This window comes from Gopherus evgoodei, chromosome 6 (genome assembly GCF_007399415.2).
Source record: "Gopherus evgoodei ecotype Sinaloan lineage chromosome 6, rGopEvg1_v1.p, whole genome shotgun sequence".
Lineage (NCBI taxonomy): Eukaryota > Metazoa > Chordata > Testudines > Testudinidae > Gopherus > Gopherus evgoodei.
This window is the reverse complement of record NC_044327.1, coordinates 87,582,257-87,600,362: the sequence shown is the minus strand read 5'-3', so window position 1 is coordinate 87,600,362 and position 18,106 is coordinate 87,582,257. Positions and strand designations below refer to the sequence as shown.

Sequence of the window (18,106 nt, the reverse complement as noted above, 5' to 3'; positions counted from 1 at the left end):
TAGTGCTGCCACAACATGGTCCACAGCTATTTGAAAGGTCATTGTGTGCCAATGAATCATTAACCCACCTTTTCATTTTGATGTAAATGAAAACAATAGGAGTTAAGTTTGGAACAAGAAAATGTGTCTCAAAAGTAAACAACCCTACCACAATACATTTTTTTAAAAAATGCAAAACCTTGTTTCTGTGCTATAATTTTTATTAAAAGGATTGCATGTAAAGCTATGCTAAAAGTTGGACCTTTAGAAGCAGAAAATTAAGAAATCTAAAGAAGTAAGCTAATAACATTACATAATCAATCTGCTAGACTATATATTTCTCCAGAGCAATAGGTTCCCCATCAGTCTCAGCAGACATTCAGATCTTGCAGCTGAAAAAAAACACCAAAACCCCACTCAGTAGGCTGCAGATCCCATCTTTCCAAATCTACAAGAGCTAGAAGCCTAAATGTTACAAAGGAAGATTATACAGGCATTAGGGGAGCCCTCTTTCCAATAATATTTAGTCTGAATAGCATTTTCTCCTTCATACTGTCACCAAATTAGACAATGAATCATAAGGATTTTGTAAGGCTGGCACCTTTACAGCACTGGTCTAACCTCATAGCAATGCACAATAGAGCTAGTGACTAATTTACAACAAATCCTCCATTCTTATACAGTCTCCCTGAACAACTCGTAGGCAATTAGTATTCAGCAGGAACTCATTATTCCCGCCTCCCCCAGCATCTTTACACTACACAAACTACATTTTATAAACAAGCTCAAATGTGGCTGTACAAGAGCCAACACAAAAATGACATGTCCACTGTTTGCGAGCTGAACTCCATTAAACATTTCTTTTAGTTACCCCACAATGTATGTGTTCTTGTATTCCACATAAAGGAGAAGAGTGAATATGTGATGCAGTTTAAATGTCAGGTCTGGAAGATGATGACATTTGAGCTTGTTAACATTCCTCACTTCACTTCAATTATTTTTTGGACTGCTGAGGTCTGGAGGACTACTTCAGTATTATGTTTCAAGTGATTCCTCAAACCACATTTTTGTAGTAGATAATGATACATTTGTTGGAAGAAAATAATTCAATTGAAATGCAATTCACAAGTGCGATTATACAAACATTATCAAATTTTCATGGATGAAAATAGCAGCAGTATACAAGCACTAAATAAAGTGCTTGATTTATGCAAAATTTAATTTAATGGTCATCGTTCTTTGCCTTAACTAAATCTCTGCTCACTTTTATTTGGCCAGAGAAGAACACTTTCCTCAAAGGCTGCAAGTGTTGGATTTTTACTTCAATATTAAATACCACCACACACATTTTGTTTGAATCATATGTATTATTAGTGACTCCAGTGAATTAGAACAGGTCGTGGATGACCTCAAAAGGGTTACTCTGATTTAAATGGATGGTGTAGGCATCAGTTTTGGAATATCTAGACCTCCTGGAACATCAGGTTCATATTGCATTGATAAATCCCATAGATATACAGGAACATAGGAACTGTCACATCATTTCACACCAGGGATCCATCTAGGGTACTATTTTGTCTCCAACAGTGGCCACTACCAGTTCCTTCAGAAATAGGGACAAGAAACCACAAAATGGACATTTATGTGCTCATTAGTCCACAGAAGAAATTTGTTTTCCTAACCACAGGCAGTTAGTGGTTGGCTTTTGCTCAGAAGCAAGACGATTCATTCCTTATATATAATTATCCAGTCCTGTGTAACTGTGGATGTTCTCATTACCCATACAAGTATCTAATCCTAATTTGAATCCTAATTCTTGACCTCAGTGATACCCAGTGGCAGTGAGTTTCATGGGTGAAATGCAGATTAACGGGCATCAGGGGAAGTATTTCCTTTCATCAGTTTTAAATTTGTTTCCTTTCAATTTCACCAAAAGTGTTCTTCTATGACCTAATAAAAGTAAGCAGAGATTTCTATGATAAAGGGTAAATAATGAGAGGACTTGATTTCCCTTCTTTATGCCATTCATTACTTTGCATACTTCTACAATGTCTCATTGTTTATCTTCTCTCTAAATTAAACAGTCTTCACATTTTCAGTCTATACTATTATAAAAAGCCATGAATTTGCCTCCTCTGAACTCCTCCTACTCTGCTAAGTTTCTTCTGAGAATGGGTGACTGGCACCCAGAGGTGAAAGTAAGCCAGTATGGTCTGGTACGGCATACCGGCAAGAGCCAGTACGGCATACCAGACCAGCTTCCCCAGGTGGTTATTTAAATGGCCGGGGGCTCCCAGCAGCAGCTGGAGCCCCAGGCCCTTTAAATTGCTGCCACAGCCCTGCTGACGGAGCCCCCGGTAGCGACGGCGGGGCTCTGGTGGTGATTTAAAGGGCCAGGGGCTCCCAGCCACCACAACCGCAGTGGAGTCGCTGGCCCTTTAAATCTCTTCCAGAGCCCCAAGCCCCAGGGTAGCGGCAGCAGCCAGGAGCCCCCCGAGGCTCAGTCGGAGATTTAAAGGGCCGGGGTCTCTGCTGCAGTTGCGGCGGCCGGGAGCCCCTGGCCCTTTAAATCGCTGCCTCGGGAAGCCAGCCACCACTGCTACCCCAGGGGCTCCGGCAGCAGCGTTCAGGCAGTGATTTAAAGGGCAATTTAAAGGGCCCCAGGCTCCACTGCGGTAGTGGCAGCCAGGAGCCCCTGGCCCTTTAAATCACCGCCACTGCTACCTTGGGGGTCTGGCAGTGGGGGTCGGGCAATGATTTAAAGGATCCAAGGCTCTGCTGCAGTAGTGGCAGCTGGAGCCCCAGGCCCTTTAAATGGTCCCCGAGCCCCAGGGCTCCCGGCCTCCTCCGCAGTTGGTAGCTCCGGGGGTGATTTAAGGGGCCTGGGCTCCCGGCTGCCACTACCGCATCGAGATTTAAAGGGCTCGGGGCTCTAAAGGCCCTGCCTCTTCTGGTTGAGATCACGCCCCTTCCGGTTGAGGCCCCGCCCCCCTGCTCTGGACTCCGACATACTGGTAAATCCTTTAAGTTACTTTCACCCCTGCTTGCACCAAACACAACTGTCAAAGTGAAGGCATGCAACAGATATATTTAATGGCATTGAATTACTACATCTTTCATGCTCAGATTTTGTTTATTTTTCTGCACATTGAGTAGATGTTTCCACCAAGCTGTTCACAGTGAAACCCAGATCTTTGTCCTAAATCATTAGAGTTAATTTAGAACACAGGAATGTGTATGAGCAGTTCAAATCATTCCTTTCAACATGCTTTAATTACCTTGCATTTGCCAGCATTGATTTTCCTCTGCCATCCCAATGCCCATTCACCTAGTTTTGTTAGGTCTCTTTGAAGTTCCTCACAGTTTTCTCTAGTCTTGACTAAGATGAATACTTGTGTGTCATCTATAAATTTTGCTTACTTATTGCTCACCTCTTTCTCAGGATCATTTATAAATATATGACAAGTACTAATTTCTTAAAGTTTCAAATTCTTACAACGTGTACTTGCCAAGACACATCAACATGATACAAATGTTCTTTGCAGACATTACAGTCTATTGTTTGAAAAGTCTCTAAACTTACAGTAATAGGGGAAGGAAGTCCAGGAATGTAACCAGTTTTCTTAGCTTATACATGGTGTATTGAAGTCATCAATGGCATTTTCAGAAGCAGCTGTTTTATCTACAGTGCAAATTCTCAAACTTCAGGGGACACCCTGACCAGGGAGGAGTAGAAAAGGAGGAGGATTCTCTCTCCTCTGGTTTACAATCACCATGAGAAGACTTTTAAATGGACTGCATGTCTGAAACCCATCTCCCTGACTGACAGCACAGCCAAAAAGAGAGAGAAATCCCTTACGTCAAAAATCACTTCCCCACAAATGGTAAACGTGGCATGGAAGATGGAGCAGCCACTTCAACAGGGAATGACCCAACCAGCACTGCTGAAGATGGGGCCCACCTCATAATCTCTGCTTATGCATGGCAGGAGCTTCCCAAGCCACAGCTCTCTGCCCCACACTCTCCTCACAAAGATTGGCATATTGTTTCATTCTGAAAAAACAGACAGCTGCAATTCTCTCCATCTTCACCTTGTCCAGAAGGCAGTAGAGCCTGCAGTTACCCACATCTATACTGCAGCCTAGAGGGAAATTAGAGGTGAGAGGACTGGATATGGCATAGGGAGTTATGGTGCACAAGTGGTGAGGCGCTCATCTACATGTGCTCTTCAGAGAGCTCTGCAATCTCTAGGTGTGCATGGCTTTTCCCAACCTGACTCTATTTGGTTTGCACACTAGGCCAAATGCTCCTGATTAGCAACCATGCCTGGATAACGCCCGCAAATGATAACTTACCTGCAGTTATTTACATTATGTTTTAACAATAATTTCAAAATTTCTGCAAGTGTTATTTGACAAAATGCCACCAACCAAGCCACCCACTAAAGCTACCTCTAATCTACTGCTACTCCCAGCTACTTAGAACAAAGGTATTTAATATTCTGTATGCTGCGGGACAGGAGAATTACCACAGTAGAACTACCAGTTTTCCTCACAATTATTCATCATATTTTTACCACTTGCTCTGTTCCTGGCAATACCTGTGTTCTTCTGACGGACATTTACATTAAAGCAGATTCTGTTTTTACAGACCTACTAGAGAAACACCACAAAACCTGGAGTTAAAAAAAAAAAAAGTACTCATTGTTTCAGCCTATAGATTTATAACTGAGTCCATCATCTGAGTAAATTGGTGGGAATGTGGTCCCTTCTTCACACCTTTTCTCCTTATCACTGAGATCAGGTGTATTTAATATGCTGGGGAACAAAGAGGTCAATAAAATATATACTTGCATTGGTAGAAGATTATCTACTAAATGTATGAATTTGATACATAATTCAAAAGATCAGAGAGGTGGATTTACTACAGCAACAGAAGACCTCCTTCCATTACTGTAGTAAGTGTCCACACTACAGTGCCGCAGCTGTGCCACTGTAGCATTTCTAGTGTAGACATAACCTAAGAGAAATAAAAGACAGTGCAGTGAGAAGAAAAGCAATAAGGAACCTCATGAGTATGCTATGGACTGTCTGATACAAACACACATACCCTCTTTTCAAAACCCAACATTTGTAAAAAGAGCTGCAGTCAGTAGTCTTGTTTCTCTCACAAAATTTAAGAGCAGTTTAACCTTAGCAAGGACTGAAATTAAGAACAATAGCTTTTCATATGTGTATGGCAGTGCTCCAAAATGGTAGATGACTATGTGATTAGGATGAAGAAAAGCAGTGCTGCAGTCAACTGACCACCATATACAATGAGGGGCAGATCCTCAGCTGCTGTGACTTGTCATAGCTCCAAAGAAATCATGATAAATCACACCAGCTCAGGATCTGCCCCTCAATTTACTGCAACAGTGTTGTGAGCTCACAGCTCTTCTTGGCTCCAGAGCCTTCAGTTTGTAAGACAACTGTGACAGGAGCCTAGGGCTGACTCTGGTCTTTACTTTCTGGCCCCGTTCACCTCACATTGGTCAAGGTAACAAACACATTAATAACTCTCAGATGACAGGGGTCAGGATCCACTGGCTCCTGTGCCTACTGTTAAAACAGATCCAACAAAATATTTGCACTGATATAATTTGCCTAAATACTCTTCTTTTTCAATGTCAATTCACATCAAATGCACAGTAGGATATACTTAGTTGGGGTCCATAGTAAAGTTATGGACAGAAAGCTATTAGCTGTTTGTCCCTGATTCTGATGAAGAGGTCCCTTGATCTTGCAAAAGCTTGAGTATTAAGGGCTACAATTGATTATAAAAATGAAAACAAAACAAAGCAAAGCAAAAAAGCCTCCTTCCAACTCCTGCAGTGAAAGCCAATCTAATGCCCAAAAATCTCCAACATTTAGAGCTTGCACAGCTTTGCATGAAAGCTAAATGGGGCTTTAATTGGATCTGGTCCTCACAGAAGTTTAGCTAATAAATAGGCTTGCAGTAGAAAGCAAGTCTATGCTTACATTGACAACCTGCAACACTGTAAACAAGATTACTGCATAACAATTTCATTAGGATTTTTTGTGTTTTATCAGGAGATTTCAAGGGCAGGAGTAGTCAAACTGGGTGTCAAAGAGAAAGAAGAGGTATGTGTCCATATATGGAATGCCAAGATTCTAACTCTGTTCCATAAATATTATTTCTGGAATATAATTCATACCTTGATGGCTAATTTCACATTTTATGGATCCCAAATTGTTTATTTACATTAGTGTGAAATGGAGACTAATAAGGCAGAAGACAGGCAAAGAAGCTGATTTAAACGTCAGAACAAAGGGATCTTCCTTTCTGAAGAATTATTTCATCAAGCGAATTTTGGGGAGGATTTTAGACAAGGGAGGAAGACATGTTCTGGGAGGCCAGAGACCATAGGTTTGCAACTCATTCATTCTGCAAGTACTTTGGATGATAAGATTAAAAATTCGAAATGATCTGGACAAACTGGAGAAATAGTCTGAAGCAAATTGGATGAAATTCAATAAGGACCAAAGCAAAGTACTCCATTTAGGAAGGAACAATCAGTTGCACACATACAAAATGGGAAACGACTGCCTAGGAAGGAGTACTGTGGAAAGGGCTCTGGGGGTCATAGTGGACCATTAGCTAAATATGAGTCAATGGTGTAACATTGTTGCAAAAAAAGCGAACATCATTCTGGGATGTATTGGAAGGAGTGTTGTAAACAAGACACAAAAAAAGTAATTCTTCCACTCTACTCTGCACTGATTAGGCCTCAACTGGAGTATTGTGGTCCAATTCTGGGTGCCACATTTCAGGAAAGATGTGGATAAACTGGAGAAAGTCCAGAGAACAACAAAAGAAGTGATTAAAGATCTAGAAAACATGACCTATGAAGGAATATTGAAAAAATTGAGTTTGTTTAGTCTGAAAAAGAGAAGACAGAGAGGACATGATAACAGTTTTCAAGTATATAAAAGATTATTATAAGGAGGAGTGAGAAAAATTGTTTCTTCTTAACCCCTGAGGATAGGATAGGAAGCAATGGGCTCAAATTGCAGCAAGGGAGGTTTAGGTTGGACATTTGGAAAAACTTCTTGCCAGGGTGTTTAGGCATTGGAATAAATTGCCTAGGGAGGCTGTGGAATCTCCATCATTGAAGAGTTTTAAGAGCAAGTCAGACAAACAAAATCCCTGTCAGGCATGGTCTAGATCATTGTTTTTCAAACCATGGCTTGCGACCCAGAATCAGGTCAGAGAATGGAAGGCACTGGGTCGCAGCGGCTCTGGTCAGCACCACCGACCTGGCCATTAAAAGTCCCGTTGGCAGTGCTGCCTGGCTAAAAAGACTGTTACTCACCTTTGTGAGATGCAGACATGCATCTGAGGAAGTGGGTATTCACCCACGAAAGCTCATGCTCCAAAACGTCTGTTAGTCTATAAGGTGCCACAGGATTCTTTGCTGCTTTTACAGATCCAGACTAACACGGCTACCCTCTGATACTTACTCACCTTTGTAACTGTTGTTCTTTGAGATGTGTTGCTCATATCCATTCCAGTTAGTGTGCGCGCGCCGCATGCACATTTGTCAGAGATTTTTACCCTAGCAACACTCGGTGGGCCGGCAGGGCGCCCCCTGGAGTGGCACCACCATGGAGCCTGATATATACCCCTGCCGGCTCACCCGCTCCTCAGTTCCTTCTTGCCGGCTACTCCGACAGTGGGGAAGGAGAACGGCTGTGGAATGGATATGAGCAACACATCTCGAAGAAAAACAGTTACAAAGGTGAGTAACCATCTTTTCGTCTTTGAGTGCTTGCTCATATCCATTCCAGTTAGGTGATTCTCAAGCCTTACCTAGGCGCTGGGATCGGAGCAAGACGTTGCGGAATGTAAGACCGCTGAGCCGAAGGCGGCATCGTCTCTGGACTGTTGGACCAATGCATAGTGCGATGCAAAGGTGTGGATGGAAGACCAGGTGGTCGCGTGGCAGATTTCCTGTATGGGAACATGGGCCAAGAACGCGGCAGATGAGGCTTGAACCCGAGTAGAGTGGGCAGTGAGATGGCCAGTCGGAACGTGAGCCAAGTCGTAGCATGTCCGAATACAGGATGTCACCCAAGATGCAATCCATTGGGAAGAGATTGCCATGCCCTTCATATGTTCTGCCACCGCTACAAATAGCTAAGGTGAACACTGGAAGGGTTTGGTCCTCTCGATGTAAAAGGCAAGAGCCTTGCGGATATCCAGAGTATGCAGCTGCTGTTCCCGTCGCGATGAGTGCGGCTTTGGAAAAAAGACTGGCAGGAAGATGTCCTGATTAACGTGAAAGGCAGAGATGACCTTAGGGAGGAATGCCGGGTGTGGTTGCAGCTGTACCTTGTCCTTATGGAACACCGTATACGGAGGATCCACAGTCAACGCTCGAAGTTCTGAGACTCGTCTAGCCGAGGTGACAGCGACTAGGAATGCTGTCTTCCAGGACAGGTACAGCAGCGAGCATGTGGCTAAAGGCTCAAAAGGGGGCCCCATGAGCCTGGTTAAGACGAGGTTCAGGTCCCAGGTAGGGGTTGGGCATTTGACCTGGGGATAGAGTCGCTCCAAGCCCTTGAGGAATCTGGAAACTATAGGATGGGAAAAAAAGGAACTGCCAGCCTCCCCAGGATGGAAGGTGGAAATAGCTGCAAGGTGCACTCTTAGAGAAGAGATTGCTAGGCCTTGCTCTTTGAGAGACCATAAATAGTCCAAGATGGTGGGGACTAATACAGACTGCGGAGAAAGGTCCTGCTGGGCGCACCAGTGACAGAAGTGCTTCCATTTAGCGAGGTATGTTGATCGTGTGGAGGGCTTTCTGCTTCCCAGCAGCACCTGTTGCACTGTGGCGGAACAGCGCAACTCCGATTGGCTCAACCAGCCAGCAGCCATGCAGTCAGATGAAGGGACTGCAGGTCCGGGTGGTGCAGCCTGCCGAAGTCCTGCGTGATCAGGTCTGGGCAGAGTGGCAGGGGAATCGGGTCTGACAGAGACAGGTCGAGCAGCATGGTGTACCAGTGCTGTCTCGGCCAAGCCAGAGCGATCAAGATAAGGTGGGCTTTGTCCCTGCGGAGCTTCAGCAGAACTTGGTAGACGAGAGGAAATGGTGGGAAGGCATAACAAAGGTGGCCCATCCACGGAATGAGGAACACGTCCGACAGGGAGCCCGGGGAGCGACCTTGTAGGGAGCAAAAACACCTGGCATTTCCTGTTCTCCCAGGAGGCAAAGAGGTCTATGTGGGGAAAGCCTCACCTCCGGAAAACTGAATGGAGAATGTCCGGACGGATGGACCACTCATGCGTCAGGAAAAACCTGCTCAGATGATCTGCGAGTGTGTTCTGGACTCTTGGGAGGAAGGAGGCTACTAGGTCTATGGAGTGGGCTGTGCAGAAGTCCCACAGTTGGATCGCTTTCTGACAAGGGTGAGGACCGTGTCCCTCCCTGTTTGTTTATATAATACATGGCCGTTGTGTTGTCTGTGAATACTGCAACACAACGGCCCTGCAGATGGCGCTGGAACGCTTGGCGCGCCAGCCGGACAGCTCTCAGCTCTCGGACATTGATGTGTAGCGTCAACTCCTGGGACGACAAAGGCCTTGGGTGCGCAGGTGCCCCAGGTGAGCGCTGCAGCCCAGGGAGGACGTGTCCGTTGTTAGGGACATGGAGGGCTGGGGAGGATGGAACGGCCGCCCTGCACACACCCGGGAGGACGCTCACCACCAGTCGAGGGAGCTGAGAACACTCGGCGGAACTGTCAGAATGATGTCTATGGCGTTTCTGCCCGGCCGATAGATGGAGACGAGCCAGGTTTGGAGAGGACGCATTCGCAGCCTGGCGTGCTTTGTGACGAATGTGCATGCAGCCATGTGACCGAGGAAACCAAGGCAAGTGCGGACAGAGGTTGTTGGAAACCTCTGAAGACTTTGGACAAGGGAGACTATGGCCTGAAACCAGTGGGGGGGGGGGGTAAACTGGCCGTTGCAAGATTGGAGTCCAGCATTGCCCCGATAAACACTATCCTCTACGTAGGCACCAGAGTGGACTTGTCTAAATTGATGATCAGGCCTAGATGCATAAACAGGTCCTTGATAATGGTCACACGGCTGATGACTTGTGCCTCGGAGGCCCCTCGGATAAGCCAGTCATCAAGGTAAGGGAAGATGTGTATTCGACGATGGCGTAGGGAAGAAGCAACGACCGCCATACACTTCGTGAAGACACGAGGGGCCGAGGAGAGGCCAAAGGGGAGGACAGTAAACTGGTAGTGTCGATGATTTACCACAAAGCGCAGATACCTCCTGTGCAGGGGATAAATTGCAATGTGGAAATATGCATTCTGCATGTCGAGAGCGACGTACCACTCTCCGGGATCCAAGGAAGGAATAATGGTTCCCAGGGATACTATGCGGAACTTGAACTTTTTGATGAATTTGTTCAGTCCTCACAGGTCTAGGATAGGCCGGAGACCCCCTTTCGCCTTGGGAATTAGGAAGTATCGGGAATAAAACCCCTTGCCCCTTAACTCCTCCGGTACCTCCTCAATAGCTCCGATTGAGAGGAGTCTGCGGACCTCCTGGATGAGGAGTTGCTCGTGAGAGGGGTCCCTGAAGCGGGACGAGGGGGGGGTGGAAGGGAGGGGGTGAAAAACTGAAGATGGTATCCAAGCTCCACCGTACGTAGGACCCAACGATCTGATGTCAACTGGGACCACGCAGGAAGGAACGGGGAAAGGCGGTTGTAGAACTGAAAGGGATCCGGGGAGGCAATTGGTACACTGCTCTCGGGCGCACCCTCAAAAGTTTGATTTGGGTCCTGGTGTTGGTTTGGTGGGACCGGAATTGTTACCCCCTTGAGGTCCAGACTGACATCTGCGATTAGTACGACCTCGTCTTCTGGCAAAGTCTTGCCTTGGCCGAGGCGGGGGGTAAGGGCGCTGAGGTTGGGAGCAGAAGGACCGTCTTTGAGTCTGAGGCGTATGCATTCCCAACGAATGCATAATTACTCAGTTGTCCTTTAGACTCTGCAGTCTGGGGTCTGTCTTTTGCGAGAACAAGCCTTGTATATCAAACGGAAAGTCTTGTATGGTATGTTGCAACTCAGGTGGCAGGCCAGACACCTGCAACCATGATATACGGCGCATGGCTATGCCAGAGGTGACTGTTCTAGCCGCCAAATCGGCGGCATCGAGCGAGGCTTGTAAGGAGGTCCTCGCGACCCTCTTCCCCTCCTCCAGGAGTGCTGCAAATTCCTGGCAGGAATCCTGCGGAACTCTGCAAACTTCCCGACCACCTCCCAGGTATTGTAATTGTATCTGCCTAGGAGGGCTTGTTGGTTCGCTATGCGGAGTTGGAGGCCTCCCGCGGAATAGATTTTCCGTCCCAACAAATCCATGCGCCGGGCCTTCCTAGATTTAGGTGCTGGGGCTTGTTGGCCGTGGCGCTCCCGTTCGTTGATGGACTGTACCACCAATGAACAGGGAGTGGGGTGCACGTAGAGGTACTCATACCCCTTGGAAGGCACCATGTACTTCCGTTCGACCCCCTTGGCTGTGGGTGGGATGGAAGCCGGGGATTGCCAGATAGTGTCTGCTCTAGCCTGGATCGAACAGATGAAGGGGAGAGCCACTCTGCTGGGTGTCTCTGCAGACAAGATGCTAATCACTGGGTCCTCCACCTCTGGAACCTCCTCTACCGGCAGGCTGATATTCTGGGCGACATGCCACAGAAGGTCCTGGTGTGACAGGAGGTCAATCAGAGCTGGCCCCGATGATGACGTCCCCACCACTGCCTCATCCAGGGAAGAGGAGGACGACAGCCCCGGGACGAGTGGGTCCTGCACTGATGCCTGGTCCGGGGGGACCTCCGTCTCTGGAAGATCATGCGGGTCCAGTGCGTGTGCACTGGTTTCCTCTGTGCCAGCGGGGGGAGGTCAGCTGACGGTGGCCTCGGGCACATGGTGCTCTGAGTGACCGGAACGTGATGGGCCAGTCGGTTCGCCTTGGGCTCGATGATATGCCCAAGGTGTCCAAAAGGATCACTGATGAGGTCCGTGGTCCGGGCCATGGGCATGTGTATCCGAGTCCCCGTAGGAGGCACTGTCCGCATGGGAGGAGACTGATGGATGACGCAAAGGCCACGGAGGAGCTGAAGTTGATTGGACCAGGTCTCTGCATCCATTGGACTCCTGCCTGCGCGGTACCAGCGAACGGTACCGAGAGTCGTAGCGGTGCCGGGAGTGGGACCAGCAACCAGCACAGTGCCAGGAGGTCGACCAGTGCCTCACGTCTCCATGCCAAGATCGGCTGCAAGAGGTACGGCGGTGCCGGGATCTGGACTGGTGCTGAGAGTACCGCGATGGAGACCAAGATCTTGAGCGGTGCCGCGAGTATGTCTGATACCAGGATGGAGAGCGGTACCGGGACTGCGAGCAGTGCCGGGATCAGGAGCGATGGCGGGACCTGGATCAGGACCAGCGGCGTTCTGCGGTGCTCGGCGAAGATGGCCTCATCATGGCGGGCTTGCCCAATGACTGAACAACCTGCATCGGCAGTGCCGGGGGTTGGGGCAGCTCAGGCTCCGTCAGAGCAATTAGTTCCCAAGCCGTGGAGAAAGTCTCCAGCATCGAGGGCACGACGAGCTCGACCACAGCGTGCGCTGGGGAGCTGGTAGGCACCGGACTCAATGGCTCCTGAGAGACCGGAATCAACGGTGCAGAGGAAAGCGGTGCCGTGGCAGTTGACGGTGCCGGGCGGTCCGCCTTGGATGTACGCTCCGACTGCAGCGTAGATACAGGTGCTGCAGGAGCCTTGTGCCTCGTGCTCCTCGGGGAGAGGGATCGGTGCCGGCCAGAAGGTTGAGCTGGTGAAGGCTGGTGCTGAGGAGTCTTCACTGGAACCGTGCGCTCCGGTGCGGAGGAAGCACTCGTCCCCGGTGCCAAGGATGGAGGAGTTAGAGCTGCCTCCATCAAAAGATGCTTGAGGCGAATGTCCCGCTCTTTCTTCATCCGGGGCTTGAAAGCCTTGCAGATTTGGCACTTGTCCGCAAGGTGGGATTCGCCCAGGCACTTTAAACAAGAGTCGTGCGGGTCTCCTGTGGGCATTGGCCGATGACAGGACGCACAGGGTTTGAAGCCCGGTGAACCGGGCATGGGCCCCGGTACCGGGGGAGGAGAAGGGGCTAGCCCCTGATCCCCTCTAACTACTATAAGAACTACTAATATAAATGCTAACTAGAACGATAGAAAACGAACTATGTACACAGTAACTATATAAACGAGCCAAGAGCTAGGGAGGTGGAGATCAGCTAAGCCGCGCTCCACTGTTCCAACGACTGACACGGGCAGTAAGAAGGAACTGAGGAGCGGATGGGCCGGCAGGGGTATATATCAGGCGCCATAGCGGTGCCACTCCAGGGGGCGCCCTGCCGGCCCACCGAGTGTTGCTAGGGTAAAAGTCTCAGAGGAACGTGCACGCGGCGCACACACATCTAACTGGAATGGATATGAGCAAGCACTCGAAGAAGAAGGTAAGTCACTGCACCCTGGAAGCAGCCAGCAGCAGGTCCAACTCCTAGGTGGGGGGGCCATGGGGCTCCGTGCGCTGCCACCGCACCAAGCAGCGGCTTCGCACTCCCATTGGTTGTGGGTGAGAGCCACAAGGAGCCGCTTGCACACCTCTGCCTAGAAGCCGGGTCTGTTGCTGGCCACTTCTGGAGTACAGTGCAGTCCACAATGCCAAGAGAAGCAGGAAGCCTGCCTCTGTACCCCCATTGCGCTGCTGACTGGGAGCTGCCCTAGGTAAGTCCATGCCCCAACCCTGCACCCTAACCCTTCCTGAGTCTCCCCCCCAACCCCGGAGCCCTCTCCTGCATCCCAAACTCCTCATCCCCAGCCCCACCCCAGAGCTTGCACCCACAGCCCTGACTCCCTCCTGCACTCCAACCCCCTGCCCCAACCCAGAGCCCCCTCCTACACCGTGAACCCCTCACTCCCAGTCTCACCCCACAACCCTCACCCCAACCCTCTGCCCCAGCCCTGAGCCCCTCCCACACCCCAAATCTCTCATCCCCAGCTCCGTTGGGTTGCGTACATCAACAATTTTCTTCAGCTGGGTTGCCAGAAAAAAAGTTTGAAAACCACTGGTCTAGATAATACTTAGTCCTGCCATGAGTGCAGGGGACTGGACTAGATGACCTCACAAAGTCCTTTCCAATCCTATGACGAGAGAGAGAGGGGTTTACTTGCATAACAGTGTCTGAGACAAATCAAGGAAAGAGGGAGAAACTTTGAGAGCCAAGAACAAAAGCCTGCATATTTTAAAGCTTAACATTATGCTTGGAGATTTTTCCATGAACTTTTAGTTAAGCTGTGTTTAGAGGCTCACATACTTAGGAAGATTTTTCTCAGATCGTCTTCAGCTCTCAGCTGTTAAGTAAACCCTGACATTTGATTGTTTATAGACATATAAGCATACATACACTTTGTCTTTCTATTGAAATAAACTAGGATCACCTATCCATTGTTTAAAGAATGCGTTTGGCAAGGTTTTGTGAGAAGCCACAGGCTAAAGCACTTTTCACTGTGCAGTAGCACGCACCTTGGGTTTTGCAAAGATACCAAGAACAACTCTTAAAGAACATTGAGACCCTTGCAAACAAGAGTGGTGTGTAATTTTCACAGACAATAAAGGACTGCTAGAGCAATAAAATCATGGGTTTCCTCAGTTATGATGTTGCTTTGCAATTTTCAGGCCATCCCTCTTTCATAAAACTGGATAAAGGCACGCTTTTCTGAGACTCTTCATGCAGAGTTGACAGTCAGGAAGGTCCCTTTCCAATATGAAGCAGGAGTGGGGGGAAAAAAAGGAATGAACAGTGCCAAGTAAGAAAAAAATAACACATTTGTCACAAAATTCTCAGTCATCTCAATAGACAATATTTAATAAATTTTTACATATTTTTAAAACATTTCTTTCTATGGTCACAAACAGGCATATTTGATTATAAAAGCCTTAATTACAAATAGTTTGCCCATCTCTGACAGCACATATGTAATATCTAAAAAAGATATTTTATCCAGACCAGTAGCAGTAATTACTTTATAGACCTAACAGTAGTACTAAAGGCTAATACTATTTAAGCACAAGAGAACATCGAGAAAGCAGATCAATTTCTTTCTACAGAAAACATTTTAAATCTTACCAACTCCAGTAAGGAAAGCTAATTAAAACAAACAAAACAGCAACACTGAAACCAGATTTTATACAGATTACATTGTAGTCCTCATGGTTCATACAGAAGAAAAGATCATTATGTTCAATTCCTTAAGATGATATATGGCTAAACTAGGATTTCTGTGAAAGCATGAAAATCAAAGGACAAGAATCCACTAAAAGTTTTGTGCTGCCCTGGTCAGGCATTGAAGCCAAATTTTTGGCAAAGCTGTGTTTTTATCTTTCAACGTGCAGGACGTAGACTGAAGAATGACGGTAATTTTAATTAATTTATTTTTGTTTTCATTTTCTTGCTGCTAGTAATGCAAACAGGGTAGACTAGGAACATACAAAACCACTGCCAGGTCACTCGCACTATGACTATCTGAGCAAGACAAATATTTTGAAAAGTTGTAACTTCTTCCTGCTTCCGTGTTTTTAATTGATATTTTGAGAAAAAAGTGCACACTTACGTTTTGAACTTTATAAGGTTTAATATTTCTCTGGAAAAACTAGGATTTTTCTATTGGAAAAAGCAGCTTTTCTGGCTCTATAGATGGCCTTGTGGAATCCTCCTTCTCAAACGAGTTATGCAAAACAGGAAGGAATTATAAATGTTTAAAAACACATGCCCTGTTAATTCAGTTACATGCCAAACAGTAAGAGCATTCAGCTGTCACTTTCCAGACTCCTTCCCAAAAATACAGAGTTGTGGAACTGGAGAAATACAATGCACGTGAGGGACACACGTTTTAACATTAAATTTAAAAACCACATTTCTGTTTTTTCTCTTTTTTTTTTTTGTATCTTTTACTCACTCTCCTTAATCCCCTGTTCATTTTTCTCTCCCATCCTTTGAAGTTTTTTTTTCTCTCTCTCTCACACTGAATAAAGAAAGATGTATCGGTAGTGCTTTTGTTTTTGTTTTTAATTACATAGTCCAGATCTCTATCAACTCCCAGGAGAGAGAGATGAAGAGACTGTTTGGTATGGCTGGTATTTGGATTCAGGAGTCCCCATAATCCAATTTTAAGCCTTACCTAATAGTTCCTTTCCCCCAGCACCTTATACCTACCCCACCAATTCTCAAATACAGTAAACATAGCCTCCAAAAATCCTTACAACCCTTTACCCTAGATGTCTCCACAGTTCAAATGGCTTCTTAAATGCCCCCAGAGGTGCTCAGCGGGCATTAGGTGGCTTCTACCCCCACCCCCTCACTCTGTAGAAAGTGGACCAGGGGACAAAGCAGAAAGCTCTTTGCCTCTCTCATCCTGACAGGGGCTGCTGAGAGGCAGGAAGCCAATCTACCTCCTGCTGAACAGAAACAGAACAGAAAAAGCCCACGGCAGGGCGCAAGGTAAAGGCCCACAAGACACCCATGTGGTCACAGCTCCCACCCCAAAAAATGTATAGGAGGGGCATGGAGACCTAGCTCCCCTGAAGATTCCAGAGAGGGCATTGTGGACACCACAAAATACCTTAAAGGCAAATACCTGTTCGAAGAAGGGTACTGCTAGAACATGAGGGCTTTGGTATAAGAGCAGGGTGCTAATCCAGGCAAGCAGAAAAGGACTTGAGAGTCCTTTCAGAGCTGCCATTATTAGTATTAATTTTTGACAGAGGTTTTGGACAGAGGGGCCATGTGGGAGGGAAAAATGGAGAAGAGAAGGGAGAAGCTAGTATCCATCAGCTGCTTGATATTCAGAAACATGTAAATGATCAAACAGCACTACACAGTCTCACTATTAAATGTATTCTTTGCTTTGCCTATCCCTACCTCCTAGAACTCTCTACCACTTGCTCTTTTCTATTCATTCTTCTTCCCTCACACCTCCCCTCAGTATCTCACTCTTTTTCTTCTTCTCATTTCTCTCTCCTTATCCCCCACTGCGTCTCTCCTGCCAAAAACACAGCCATTAACATAACAGTGCCAAAAAAACACAACAAAAACCAGTCTAAAGCAGTACAGGACAATAAAATTGTGACATTTGACAGTTATTGTGGTATGGTTCCAGTTAAAACATGCATAGATTTTTACTGTTAAATAAATCCATCAAAACACCTTAATTTAATATACAAAATATTTTTAAAGATACAGTTCCCCCCTTTCCTGGATTATTTCTATGCTATATTTTACCCCTTGTTCAATTCTCTGAGCCTGCAACAACACTTCATGGATTAACCCCATGAGATCTCACATACAATGCAGACTAGGGGTGGAGTCCAGGCCCTATTGAAATTAATAGGAGGTGGCCACAGCTGGAGATGGGACATTGCAGGTGGCCAGACCTCTGAGGTGGTATCGAGCATTCTCTCTCTCTCAGCTGTGGGTAGGGGAGCTCTGAGCTGATGTAAAGCCCACAGAACTGGCTCCTCAGACAGCTGCCTCTAGGCTCAGTGTAGATCAGTGGCTCTCAACCTATTTACCATCATGGGCCGCATACGCAGCTCTCTGTGTGATATGTGGGCCGCACCCACACAATATATATTCTACCTCTATGGCTCTGAGGATGTCACATGGGCCGCAGCTGTATGCTGACTGGGCTGCAAGTGGCCCGCAGGCCACCGTTGAGAACCATTAGGTAGATGGCGTGCTGGTGGAGGGACAGAGCATATCAAGGGCGAAAAGGGGTGAGTCAGTTGCAGGGCAGAGCACAGATCTTCCAATTACCTGCTGCTGTTCAGTTCCTTCAAGACCAGATGCAGTTGGTGTAACCAGAGCAGAAACCAGAACAGCTGTGGCTTCAAAATTAGTGAGCCGTGATCGCTCCCTGATGGCTCATGCCATCCTGTGCTAAGATCCAGTCCAATAACTGGTGTTGCTTAACAAAACAGAATGTGATCATGTGGACACCATCATTTTACAT

General features: G+C 47.0%; 1 protein-coding gene across 4 annotated transcripts in view; it reads right to left on the bottom strand.

Annotated features, from left to right (window-relative positions):
* ARHGEF28 (Rho guanine nucleotide exchange factor 28) overlaps window positions 1-18,106 on the bottom strand; it is a 212,958-nt gene that overhangs the window by 96,817 nt on the left and 98,035 nt on the right. The gene's annotated exons all lie outside the window — the stretch shown is intronic.